The 13,715-nt window shown below is 46.2% G+C and overlaps 1 long non-coding RNA gene across 3 annotated transcripts in view; it reads left to right on the top strand.

Moving 5' to 3' along the window:
• LOC131811357 (uncharacterized) overlaps positions 1-12,461 on the top strand; it is a 45,424-nt gene extending 32,963 nt beyond the window's left edge. For 2 of the 3 annotated variants that reach the window (XR_009345906.1, XR_009345905.1), the window contains 2 exons: positions 7,324-7,501; positions 9,345-9,854. This is a non-coding gene — a long non-coding RNA (uncharacterized LOC131811357). Of the gene's footprint in view, positions 1-7,323; positions 7,502-9,344; positions 9,855-10,570 lie in introns of those variants that run through there. The other variant, XR_009345907.1, reaches the window with a different exon arrangement.
• The last annotated feature ends 1,254 nt before the right edge of the window (positions 12,462-13,715 follow it).

Below are 13,715 nucleotides of genomic sequence, written 5' to 3'. Positions count from 1 at the left end.
TTGAGACTGTATACATACATACACAAATTCCAAATTGGAATATATGAATTTCAAAAATGCTTTTAGTTTGGAGTCAGGCTGGACTGAATACAGCGTGCAAATAATCTCCAAATTCTAGCATCTGTGCCAGAATTTTTCATAGGATACCATTACGACTTGCTTCTCTTTCAAAATTTGTTTGAATTAGAGAAAATACCAAACACATACCAAAATATAGAGACTATTATACGGACTCTTCCTGGACCCATCGTTAGCCTCAACAATGATTAACTCATGACAATGGCCTTTTAAATACACCCTCCACCCACTTCCCCTTTCTCTCAGGATTATTTTAGCCCAAACCCAGATATCTGATCATTTTATCAGCAAATATTTAGCATGGATCTCTTAAAGATAAGGATAATTTTTATAACTGTCTCTACATCCCTCTGACCCCACAGTTTATGAGCTCTGTGAGAACCAGACTTGATCCTCTTGCTGTCTTCGGAGAGCCAGAATCTGGGCGGGCTTCACAGGGGCGTGGCCTCTGCATCTTCCCAGGAACCCTAGAGCCCCTAACTGGCTTCATGTTTTGCCACCCTGGAATTCTTAATCATTTGGGGGCACCTGGGTGTGGCTTAGTCGGTCTGCCTTCAGCTCAGGGGATGATCTTGGAGTCCCGGGGATCCAGTCCCCACATCAGGCTCTCTGCTCAGCGGGGAGGCTGCTTCCCCCTCTGCTCCTCCACCTCCCACTTGGGTTCTCTCTCACGCACTTTCTCCCTCAGAAAGAAGGAAGGAAGGAAGGAAGGAAGGAAGGAAGGAAGGAAGGAAGGGGAAAGGAAAGAAAGAACATTTTTTAAAAAAATTCTTAAACATTTTTGGAACAAGGTTCCCTATTTTCATTTTGTACCAGACCCCCCAAATTATGTGGCCAGCTGTGGCTACACGTAGCTTCACCAAGCATCAAGCATCGGGTGATAGAAAAGAGGCACAGTGCTAGGTTCTACAAGGAATAGAGCGCACTTGCGGGCTTCACACGAGACTGACCCTCCTTCCGCATTCCCAGCTCAGTGGACGGCACCGCTCCTCTTCCTGCTCCCAAGGCTGAAGCCCAGGTTGTCATCGGGGCGCCTGGCTGGCTCAGTCAGTGCGGCATGCGACTCTTGATCTCGGGGTTGTAAGCTCCAGCCCCATGTTGGGTGCAGAAATGACTCAAAAAATAAATTTAAATGTTTAAAATTTGTTTAAAGGGGCACCTGGGTGGCTCAGTCATTGAGCATCTACCATGATGCTGGGGTCGTGGGATCGAGCCCCGCATTGGGCTCTCTGCTTGGCGGGAAACCTGCTTCTCCCTCTCCTGCTCCCCCTGCTTGGGTTCCCTTTCTCACTGTGTCTCTCCCTGTCAAATAAATGGATAAAATCGTTTTGTTTTGTTTTGTTTTGTTTTGTTTTAATTTTGTTTAAAAATAAGGGGCACTTGATTGGCTCAGTCTGTTGAGCGTCCAAGTCTTTTTTTTTTTTTTTCTCCAAAGATTTTAACAGGGAAGGCAATGAAGCACTTAGTGCGTGTTCATGGGTGGGTTGTCGCTTTAGGCAACTGCAGTTTGATCATATTGGGTCCTCTCCGAGAGTTGATATAGGACACGTCTTAGAATTGCTCCACAGAAAGGGGAAGCAGCTGGGATGTTTACCTACCAACTCTACAGTAGATAGGACTCTATCTACGGAATGTACGCCACCATCTCTCTTCTCCACACGTCAGTCTCTCATCATCCACATTTCCCTCTTGTCAGTCTGTTCTACACCGCACAACCAAAGAGATCATTTCCAAATTCAAACCTAATCACACTCTCCTCCTGCTTAAAAGGCTAGGGTCTGGGGGCGCCTGGGTGGCTCAGTGGGTTAAAGCCTCTGCCTTAGGTCATGATCTCAGGGTCTTGGGATTGAGCCCCGCCTTGGGCTCTCTGCTCAGTGGGGAGTCTGCTTCCCCCTCTTTCTCTGCCTGCCTCTCTGCCTACTTGTGATCTCTCTGTCAAATAAATAAATAAAATCTTTTTTAAAAAATGCTAGGGTCTTCTCTTGGCTCCCAGGATAAAGAACAAAATCTGGGAGACCCTAGAATGTTTGGCCCTGACCTGCCCTCCAGCTCTATCAAGACCAGGAAAAACAGCTTCCGCTAGTCAGCCATGTTTCTTGGATACACTGTGCTTCCTCCTTCCACAGGGCCTTTGCATAAGCTGTTCCCTCTTCCTGGAAAGCTTTTCCTAACCCCACAGCTTTTTTTCAGTGTCTTAGCTCAGTGGGAAGTTCTACAGAGAAGTTTTCCTCAGCTGTCTGGCTAGGTCAGTTCCAATACCCTATGTTGTTGTAGTACCAGATGGTTCCGCTTGTTAGCATGTCTCACAATCATAATGCCACAGTTGTTCCGCAATTAATTGTTTGTTTCCCCCATGGTGACATAGTATCCTTTTTATTTTATTTTATTTTATTTTAAAGATTTTATTTATTTATTTGACAGAGAGAGATCACAAGTAGGCAGAGAGGCAGGCAGAGAGAGAGAGGAGGAAGCAGGCTCCCTGCTGAGCAGAGAGCCCGATGCGGGACTCGATCCCAGGACCGTGAGATCATGACCTGAGCCGAAGGCAGCGGCTTAACCCACTGAGCCACCCAGGCGCCCCTCCTTTTTATTTTATAGTCTCGGCATTATCCTCCGACCCTGAGCTCAGAGCCGAAGCAGTATAGGGCAGGTACCCAGCAATTCTTGTGGATGGATTTGAAGACACATATTCAAAAGGAATGTACTGAGGGGGCAAAGCTTAACAGAATATCATAAGCACAGAAATATATTAGCACAAGTACACAGACACATCTTTAAGGGTATGTAGTATTTGTCATTGAAAAAGATAAAAACCTAAAATTCTATACACATGGGAATACCTAAAAAGAACTATGCTATATTTATGCTATGGATATTCCACTCTGCCGATAGAAAGTGACACAGAAAGATGTCACTGAGGGGCACCTGGGTGGCTCAGTGGGTAAAGCCTCTACCTTTTGCTCAGGTCATGATCCCAGAGTCCTGGGATGGAGCCCCTCGTCGGGCTTTCTGCTCAGCAGGGAGCCTGCTTCCCTTCCTCTCTCTCTGCCTGCCTCTCTGCCTACTTGTGATCTCTGTCTGTCAAATAAATAAATAAAATCTTAAAAAAAAAAGAGAGAGAAAGAAAGAAAGATGTCACTGATAAGAGGGGCACCTGGGTGGCTCAGTCGGTTAAGCGTCAGACTCTTGGTTTCCACTCAGGTCATGATCTTGCGATTGCGTGATTAAGCTCCGAGGCAGGCTCTGCTCTCCGTGCGGAATCTTTTTCAGATTCCCCTATCCCTCCCCACCCACGTTCGTGTTCTCTCTCTCTCTCTCTCTCACTGTCTCTCAAGTAAATAAAAATCTTAAAAAAAAAAATTTGTTGCTGATAGAAATAAAATATAAAAACAAATTGTAGAACGCGTATATAACGTGGTCCCATTAGGTGTGTCTGTGTGTATGCGCGGGTGCAGGCACTTCGCTTGAAATCGTAGAAACCATGGGAAAGGTGACCAAGAAATAGTGGTGATCCCTGGGGAATGCGACAGGGTGATAGGAAGGGTAATTGTACCCACTGTGTCTATAATACTTGCATATTTTACTTTTATAATAATTACTGAAAGCCAGTGACATAGAATTTCAGGCATCCATAGGGAAGATTTTCTTTTTGCATGTGTAGGAGAAAGGCCTGTTGGGTCTACCCCACAGGAAAGGTCTTCACTTGTCAAAAAATTCCCACAGGACCCAGTTAGGATTCTATTAGCTGTGTACCCACCAATATGGAGGAAATGCCAATATTTCAAAATCTTTTGTCTTGTTGAAGACTTCTGGGACATTCCAATATTCCATTTCCTTTCATTAAAAAGAAAATTGTCGGGATGCCTGAGTGGCTCAGTCGGTTAAATGTCTGCCTTTGGCTGGGGTCATGATCCTGGGGTCCTGGGATTGAGCCCCGAGACAGACTCCCTGCTCAGTGAGAGTCTGCTTCTCCGTCTCCCTCCACCCCTCCCCGCTGCTTGTGCACTCTCTCTCTCTCTCTCTGTCAAATACATAAATAAAATCTTGTTTAAAAAATAAAAAGAGGGGCGCCTGGGTGGCTCAGTGGGTTAAGCCTCTACCTTCGGCTCAGGTCATGATCCCAGGGGCCTGGGATCGAGTCCCGCATAGGGCTCTCTGCTCAGCAGGGACCCTGCTTCTCCTCAACTCTCTCTCTGTCTGTCTCTCTGCCTATTTGTGATCTCTCTCTCTGTCAAATAAATAAATAAAATCTTAAAAAAAAAAAAAAAAAGAAAGAAAGTAAAAGGAAATTGTCAGGAGGCGCCTGGGTGGCACCGTCTGTTAAGCTCGACTCTTGGTTTCGGCTTGGGTCATGAGATGGAGCCCCGTATCGGGCACTCAAGTCTGCTTCTCCCTCTCCCTCCGCCTGAGTTCTCTCTTTCTCTCTCTAAAATAAATAAATAAACCCTTTTAAAAAGTGTCAGGAGATTTTCCTCAATTTGCTCATTCTCAAAGTAAGCACAGCATTTGGCTGGAATATTCTGCATTTAGCAGAAGGCAAGAATGAGACAGTGAACTTGCTCTGGGTTATGAAATGTTTCTCATAGATTATGTTAAAGCATTACTTTTCTGAATACCAGTCACATGGCTAGATTCAACATTTAATTTAATTCATGCTCAGCAGAAGTCAAAGCACCTATTACTTATAAAGCACATGGGGAGTCAACATAGTAGGCTTGGAATGAAATCAACACATCTTGAATTAGATCAGCCACCCTCACTTAAAAGCAGTGTGATTTCTATAAACCTACATTTATTTATCTGTAAAATGGGAATACCATCTATCGCATGGAATTGTTTGAAGGAGAAATATATATATTCCTACATTTAGGAACTGTGAACCAAAATCATTATGAGATACGACGTCACACCTACTAGGATAACTACTATAAAAACAAAATCCAGAATATGACAAGGGTTGATGAGGATGTAGAGAAACGGGAACCCTTGGGCATTGCTGGTGAGCGTATAAAATGGAAACTATGGAAAATAATATGAAAGACCCTCAAAAAAATGTTAAACATAGAGCCATCACCACATGACCTAGCAAAGTCCACCTCTGAGTACATATCCAAAAGAACTGAAATCAGGGACTCAAACTGACATACCCATGTTCGTAGCAGCATTAGTCACACAATAGTCAAAGGCTGGAAGTAACACAAATATTCTATTGACAGTGAATATATAAGCAAAATGTGGTATATCAGTATGATGGGTTATGATTCAACCTTTAAAAGGAATGATAATTTTTGTCATTGTTAAGATTTTTCATTTTGCGGAGGGCACCTGGGTGGCTCACTTGGTTAAGCATCTGATTCTTGATAGCTGAGGTCTTGATCTCAGGGTCATGAGTTCAAGCCCTGCAGTGGGGTCCACAATGGGTGTGGTGCCTACATTAAAAAGAAAAAAGAAGAAGAAAAGAAAAGAGGGGCACCTGGGTGGCTCAGTGGGTTGAGCGACTGACTCATGATTTTGGCTCAAGTAGTGATCTCAGGGTCATGAGATGGACCCCGCATAGGGCTCCACACTTAGCAGAGTCTGCTTCTCTCCCTCAATCCCTCCCCATGGAGGGAAGCAGGGGCACCCTGGTGGCCCAGTCGGTGAAGCATCTGCCTTCACCTCAGGTCATGATCCCAGGGTCCCAGCGTTGAGCCCCTCAATGAGCTCCCTGCTCAGCAGGAGAGTTTGCCTCTCCCCTGACTTGTGTGCGCGCGCACTCTCAATCTCTCAAATAAATAAAATCTTTAAAAAAAAAAAAAAGTGAGGCAGGCAGTAGGGAGTGGTGAGGACTGTGGCATCTGTGGGCTCTCAGACCTCCCCTGAGAAGGCAGCCGCTCAGCTCTTGCCTGCTGTGGCCATACCCAGACACAGCTGTGGCATCTCAAGACCCTCCTTCTTCATACACAGAAGTCCTAAGTCTAGATTCTTATGTGAAATATCTCTCTGTCTAAACACTGGTGTGTTAACCATGTGTCTTATTTTCTGCATTCCAATGCTGGGGTCTTGTTGACCCTGGGAGGACTGTCCCTCCCAGGGTCAGCCATTTCCCGGAGAGAGTAAACAACTCACCCGTGAGCACACTGGTCAAATCCAAAGTCCACACCTCATCTACCTCTTTCACTGGGCTCTCGCGATCTGCGTGTCTGTGTCGTTATCTCCTTGCCCTAATCACCCCAGGGCAAGTCCCAGACAATCAAGGGCACCATCTGTGTTTCTGGCCCTGCTGACATCATTCCAACTAGCCAATCCTAAACCTGACACCCTTGCCTTACCCACTTCTTCCCACAGAAACCACCAGAAAGGCCCTCGCCCACGCTCTTCCCCTCCATCTCTGTCTCTGCCTCTGGACCTACCCTAGCAGTTTCCCTCTGCATCCGCCTCCACCCTCCACCCCTGCCATGGTGTAGTATTTCCCCTCTTGGGAACTATAACCAACTATGTTTTCTTTTTCTTTTTTTTTTTTTTTTTAAGATTTTATTTATTTATTTGACAGACAGAGATCACAAGTAGGCAGAGACACAGGCAGAGAGGAGGCAGAGAGGAGGAAGCAGGCCCCCTGCCGCGCAGAGAGCCCGATGTGGGGCTCGATCCCAGGACCCTGGGATCATGACCTGAGCCGAAGGCAGAGGCTTTAACCCACTGAGCCACACAGGCGCCCCCCAACTATGTTTTCAATGACAATTATTTCCTCAACTGTTGACCTTATTGAACTTCAAATTCTCTATTGATACACTATATTTTATTTTTTTAAATATTTTATTTATTTGACAAGAAGAGAGGAAACACAAGCACAGGTTGTAGGAGAGGAAGAAGCAGACTTTCTACAGAGCAGGGAACTCGATGTGGGGCTCGATCCCAGGACCCCGGGATCATGACCTGAGCCAAAGGCAGATATTTAACCAACTGAGCCACCCAGGCACCCCTGTCCATTGTTTTAAAATATAGTGTATCAGTAGGGGCGCTGGGTGGCTCAGTTGTTATGCGTCAGCTTTAGGCTCAGGTCATAATCCCCGGGTCCTGGGATCAAGCCCAGTTTGGCTCCCTGCTCAGTGGGGACTCTGCTTCTCCTTTGCCTCTGCCTGCTGCTCCCCCTGCCTGTGCTCTATCAGCTAAATCAATAAAATATTTTAAATAATAATAATAATAAACAATGGATAACATAGCTTTTTAAATTTTATTGTTTGTTTGTTTATATTTTATTTTTAGGGAGAAGAGCAGGGGGAGAGGCCGAGCAAGAGGGAAGGAGAATCTTCACGCAGGATCCCTGCTGAGCCAGAGCCCATTCGACCCCAGAACCCTGAAATCAGGACCTGAACCTAAGCCAAGAGTCATCTGCTTAACGGACTGAGTGACCCAGTTGCCCCTTTTTAAAAATGTTTACATGGTAAGGGCAGTGACATCTGTTGTAATAAAGGAAAGAGGCTAACATCTACGAAGCTTGATTGCATTGGGTCCTGTGCCATCCTGGTTTTCAGTACTTCTTTCCACTGACTCTTCACATCAATCCTGTCCAGATACTATTGGTTTCTTTCTTACAGATAAGGAACCTGAAACCCAGAGAAGTTAACTACTCACCCAATGCCAGCAAGTTAAGTAGTATACATGGAAGTTGAATTTGAGTTTGAACTTGGAGAAGGCAGGATTAGGGGAGGAGGAGAAACAGAAACTCCTCAAACAGAGATTAGGACTCCGTAATCTCACAGCGGCCAAGGAGAGAGACTGTCCGAGGGGACTGGCTAAGTGATCATTTCCTTTTCTTAGGACTTAAAAAAAAAATGGGGGTGCCTGGGTGGCTCAGTTGGTTAAGCATTTGCCTTCGGCTCAGGTCATGGTCCCAGCATCCTGGGATCGAGCCCCCATTGTATTCCTGCTCAGCAGGGAGCCTGCTTCTCCCTGCCCCTCTCATTCTCCCTGCTGCTTGTGTGCTCTCCCTCTATCAATAAATAAATGAAATCTTTTTAAAAGAATGGTTTTGGGGCTCCTGGCCGTCTCGGCCAATAGAGCACGTGACTCTTGATCTCTGGGCCATGAGCTGGAGCCCCACATTGAGTGTAGGGATTACTTAAAAAAAAAAAGTTTGCTAATGCCCATTGGTGATAGTTAATAATTAAATAAAGATTTTATCTTGTTCTAAGGTTTGTGTTTTACTTCGGATCTAAAAATAGAAGGACTTCATCTAATCACAAATAAGGTCTGCTAGAAGGAAGAGGAGGATTGAGCCGCTAGATAGTTCAGATTCCAAATTAATAAAACACCTGCTGGGGGTGCCTGGGTGGTTCATTTGGCTAAGCGTCTGTTGTTGGCTCAGGTCACGATCCCAGGGTCCTAGGACTGAGCCCCTCATGGGGCTCCCTGCTCAGTGGGGAGTCTGTTTCTCCTTCGAACCCCCCCCATTCTCTCTCTCTAAAGTAAAAACTTTTTTTTTCTTTTTAAGATTTTATTTATTTATTTGACAGAGATCACAAGTAGGCAGAGGCAGGCAGAGAGAGGCGAGGAGGCAGGCTCCCCGCTGAGCAGAGAGTCCAATGCAGATCCCAGGACCCTGGGATTATGACCTGAGCCGAAGGCAGAGGCTTTAACCCAATGAGCCACACAGGAGCCCCTCAAATAAAATCTTATTTAAAACCCTTGCTGGTACTGAACTAGCAGACCTGCAGTGGCTGCTGTATCTCAGGGCCAAGGTCATTCCCATCAGTTTGTACCAAGCGACACACACAGGTGTGTTGGGCACGCTGAATGGTACCTCTGCCCAAAGAAGACAGATGTTGATCTCGTTGTTTTTTAATGTGCTATATAAATGTCATCTCAAAACAGAAGAAATTCAAGGCATCTCATTTCTGGGCTATTATTGGATTTCTTGCCTGGGTAAAGTCCATTTTCAGCTACGTGCCTCATGATCCCAACAGGACCCCCCAGGCTGGGTGTGACCCCCGCCCCCCAGCTGTGGGGGGGTCTTCAGCCCTGTACTTACAGAATCACACATATTTTGGGATGTCTTTATACTGCCAGTGAATGTGGACAAATGCCAGGATCAGAGAAATGGGCGTACCCCCGACACGACCGGCTGCGTCAGAAACCCGGCAGCGTGACCAGCAACAGGGTGGGACAGGCACCCTTAGGATGTCTCCTCAGTGTCCACCCCACCCTCTTTGCTAGTGAACCAAAGGTGGGAGGGTGGGGCTGGCAATGTGCCCGGCTAATTACTCACCTGCCCTCTTCTCTTGCAGGTACAGCTGGCCATGAGACACAGCTCAGGACAGAGATGGGGAACAGGGAGTTTCCTGCAAAAGCTCGGCCTTTCCAGCAGAACGGAGACAGAGGCAGCAAATCAGGTCTTTGCCTCCTGCTCCCTCAAAGAGCGGTGGGATGACTGCAGCGCAGCAGGTGTCTGAAAACCACGAGATGGACGAGCCCGAGAGTGGGAGCCAACTTGGTGGGACCGATGGAATAAAACCTAGAAGGCATCTGGGTCCCTGCTGGCACTGATGAGCAGCTGTCCCGAAGCCAGCTCCTGTCTGCTCCTCTCCCCACCTGACATTTTATTGTGAAAAAATTTTAAAGTTACAGAGAAGTGGGGCTTCTTATATGGCTCAGTTGGTTGAGCGACTGTCTTTGGCTCAGGTCATGATCCTGGACTTCCAGGATGGAGTCCCGCCTCGGGCTCCCAGCTCCTTGGGGAGTCTGCTTCTCCCTCTGACCTTCTCCTCTCTCATGCTCTCTCTCTCACTCATTCTCTCTCAAATAAATAAATAAAATTAAAAAAAAAAAAACTTACAGAGAAGTTGAAGGAGCTGTACAGTGAACACCAACCACCCATCTTCATTTTATTACATTTGCTTCATTGCGTGTGTGCCCGCCACACATCCTTCCAACCAACCCTTAGTCTGTCTCTTCTAAATGCATTTCTGAGAACACTCCCCCCCATACAATTTTCTTTTTTAAAAGATTTTATTTATTTATTTGACAGAGATCACAAGTAGGCAGAGAGGCAGGCAGAAAGAGAGGAAGGGGAACAGGCCCCCTGTTTCGCAGAGAGCCTGATGCACTGCTCGATTCCAGGACCCTGGGATCAGGACCTGAGCAGAAGGCAGCGGCTTAACCCACTGAGCCACCCAGGCGCCCCGCCCCCCATACATTTTAGTATGCATGTCATTAAGTAGACTATTTGTTTAGAATCCTTTTTTAAAGATTTTATTTATTTATTTATTTATTTGAGAGAGAGAGTGTGTGTGGAAGTGAGAGAGAGAGAGAGAGAGCACGAGCAGGGGAGGGGCAGAGGGAGAAGTCGACTCCACACTAAGCAGGGAGCCCATTGTGGGGCTCCAACCCAGGACCCTGGGATCATGACCTGAGCCGAAGGCAGAGGCTTTAACCCACTGAGCCCCACCCAGGCGCCCCACTGAATGCTTTTTCATGTGCTCATTGACTACTTGGGTGTCTTTTTTTTGTCAAGATGGCAGAAGCACCCGATGGGGACAGTCAGCATCCCCCTCGCACGGCCTGGGGGAGAACCGACTGAGCAGCACAAGCCGGGATATGAATGAGAAATAACCTGTTTTGCGAATCCACTGAAATGCCATTCCATTTGCTTCAAGAGTTAAACTGTATATTTAAATTATACCTCCATACGCTTAATTAGAAAAGAAAATGAATGGGGGAGGAGGGGTTGATCCTGAGACGACAGGAACTCAAAGGGATGCTGAGGTGATCTTGGACCTCCGACCATGACTCACAGGTGGACCGGGCTCTGGGCCCTGACCTTCCGTGGTTGGATGTAGCCTTCTACTGAGCATTTGTAAGGTTCACTCAACTGTGCTCCTCCCAAGATGTCATCAGGCTTGAAGTGAAAATTTAAACTAGAGCAATGCAGATGGGCTGGCATTACCCAACATTGTCCCAAAAATCCCAGCTCTGGTACTGGTAAATCAAGAGGCCGGGCCTCAGGGCCCAATATCTGCTCCAAACAGGCCCACCTCCTGCGGTCTGGGAGCCGCAGATTCTGGGCCTGGCCGCCTGCAGAGCTAAATTGAGACGCCAGGAACTCTGTTCGGCACAGGTATTTCTAAATCCTGTGGACAGTCCTTGGCCGAACTTTCCTCCACCTCCCCCAGGCCTGCTAAGCTCTATTTGAAGAGCTTGCAATTTAAAGAAGTGAAGAACCAGCAAATACGTCGGGTTGAAAATGAAAAACATTTTCTGCAGGGTTTCACCAAGTCCTGGGGTTAAGACTTGTTAGTGGAGCCCACCTGCTATCCTTTTAAATAGATAAAAGACATTTCAGTCTCTGGCCTTGAAATACTAGAGGCCCTCCCCGCTCCCTCTTTAGCTTTCCTACACCCCGCCCCCCCCAAAATCCTATAATTAAAAAGGCTCTTTTCAGACTGGAATACAATTCAAACATAATCATTATGAAAACTCTGCCCTGTTTCTGTGGTTACTGACAACTCCCTTTGTGTAAATCTCATTAAATCAAACCAGGGACTCCCGATTTGGGGGACAATCCCTGGGAAGAAAAGGCTCTGTTGATTTTCGAAATAATGTTGCAAGTCTCAGGTAGGAGACCCTTCTGGATTAGAAAATAATATTATTTATCTCTCCGACGCCACTGACAAATCAACCATGAAAAATTGATAATGGCTTTTATCACCCCACGTGCTTTTTCTGCCGTGGCGGTATTCTCACGTCTCCTGTAGAAGGCAGCTTTCTCTGACAAGCTAGCTTATTTTCCTGCCTTTAAGAAGACAAATGAAATCACTGAAAACGCTGCTTTAGAGACTATGGTCCATTCATTTTCATCCTATACATTTTCAGCGCTTAGGAGAAATCAGCTTCTCATTTGTAAAGGATGATTCCTATTCAAGCTATAAGCAGCCGTGGGTTTTCGTTACACCCTGAAATGCTTGAGAAGTAAAGTGGTTCTCATATAAAATTAAAGACAACAGTGAAATTTCTGCATATCTTACAGAGGAGCATACAATATAGAAAACTTACACTTCCCTCTGGGCCTAGAGGTGATGTTAGCTTGGACTGTCCGTTTCCCCTTTAATTTTGTTCTTTCTATTCCAGTTCTGGAATTTCCCAAGTCCTTAACTGCAAAAACATTCCTCTTGCCCCTGTGACTTTTTCCATCAGAAGATATAAATGCCTTAGACTTCCTTACCATCAAATGCACAAACTATATTGGGCCCTATTCTGGGTGCGACCAATAAAAAATGAGGGTACCACTGACCCTGTGTTCTGCTCCACATGGTTTTATGCATGCAAATGCCGTTCCTTGCAGGAATAAGGGCTTTTCCTTGCCACTGTACCAAGATAACTGGCCGAATGGGAGAAGATTATTTGCAAATGATGTATCAGATAAAGGGCTAGTATCTAAAGTCCTAGTGACTGGAAACAAGCTCCTTGGAGACTCCACTTATTTTTATTTTTTCAAAGATTTTATTTATTTATTTGAGAGAGAGACAGGAAGAGCACAGGAAGGGGGGCGGGGGAGCTGGGGGGAGGAACAGAGGGAGAAGCAAACCCCAGACTGAATGTGACACATGAGGACGTGGGGCTCAATCCAGGATCCTGAGATTAGGACCTGAGCTGAAGTCAGAGGCTTAACCAACTGAACCACGCAGGCACCCCTTGGGGACTTCATTTAAAGGAGTAACTTCCACTGATTCATCGGTCTTACAGGGATCTTCCTATAAGCCTTCTGCTTTGCTCGAATTCACATGCATTTACTAACCTTAGTACATGGTTGCTGCAATCAATGGCTAATGTGTCAACTTAGGAGAAACAGACGCCAGGCGGGGTGAGGAGAAAATATCGAGTGTGACCATTCAGGGATCAGCAGGAATAGAGACTCTGAATGCCACTCAGGCCTGAGCTGCCCCCTCTGTCTGTATCTCCAGGCTCCCCCTGGTGCTCGCTGGCCCCCAGCTGCTCCCAACATGCTAGCTTTTGCCTTGTAAGTCTCCGCTTCATTCTACCCCTTATTACAGAGCATTGTTTCCTTTGTGTTTATCCTTGAAGACTAGAAGGTGTTATTCTTCTGGGTGGCCCTCCACCCTGGGCACACTGCTCTGCCCCGGACGCCCATTTATACATGTGAAGAGAACCTCTTATCCATTACAGGGAATATCAACGGAGTACAATGCCCAAGAATCTAGAGCTGTGGGGCCTCGGTCAGATATACTTTACAGAACAGAGATAACCTTCTGGTAGAATAAGCTAAAGATAGAAGTAAATAAAGAAAGCTTTAGATCAGAACCAGAAATATCTTTACCCTGAATGAGGTTGCAAAGACCTAGGAAGACCTTCGGAGGTTTAAGAGTGCAGAAGAGTATCAGACAAAGGGAGCAGAGAGGAGATGGCCAAAGGGAAGAGGCTTACAGAGGCACACCCTTTTGTGAGATTACAGAGTGATTAGCACAGTGGAAATGAATATTTATGAAGCCGGCGTTGATTATACTGTATTACGGGAGATCATTTGAATAATCATGAATATGTTTCCACGCATTTGGACCTAATGGGATGGTTTTCCGTCTTTAATGAGGCACTGAGGTCTTGCTCTCATCACTACAGTCCTGCCTGTATAGATCTGAGGGAGG

Source organism: Mustela lutreola, chromosome 11 (assembly GCF_030435805.1).
Source record: "Mustela lutreola isolate mMusLut2 chromosome 11, mMusLut2.pri, whole genome shotgun sequence".
Classification (NCBI taxonomy): domain Eukaryota; kingdom Metazoa; phylum Chordata; class Mammalia; order Carnivora; family Mustelidae; genus Mustela; species Mustela lutreola.
Note: the sequence above shows the minus strand (reverse complement) of the source record. Positions and strands in the feature narration are given on the sequence as shown.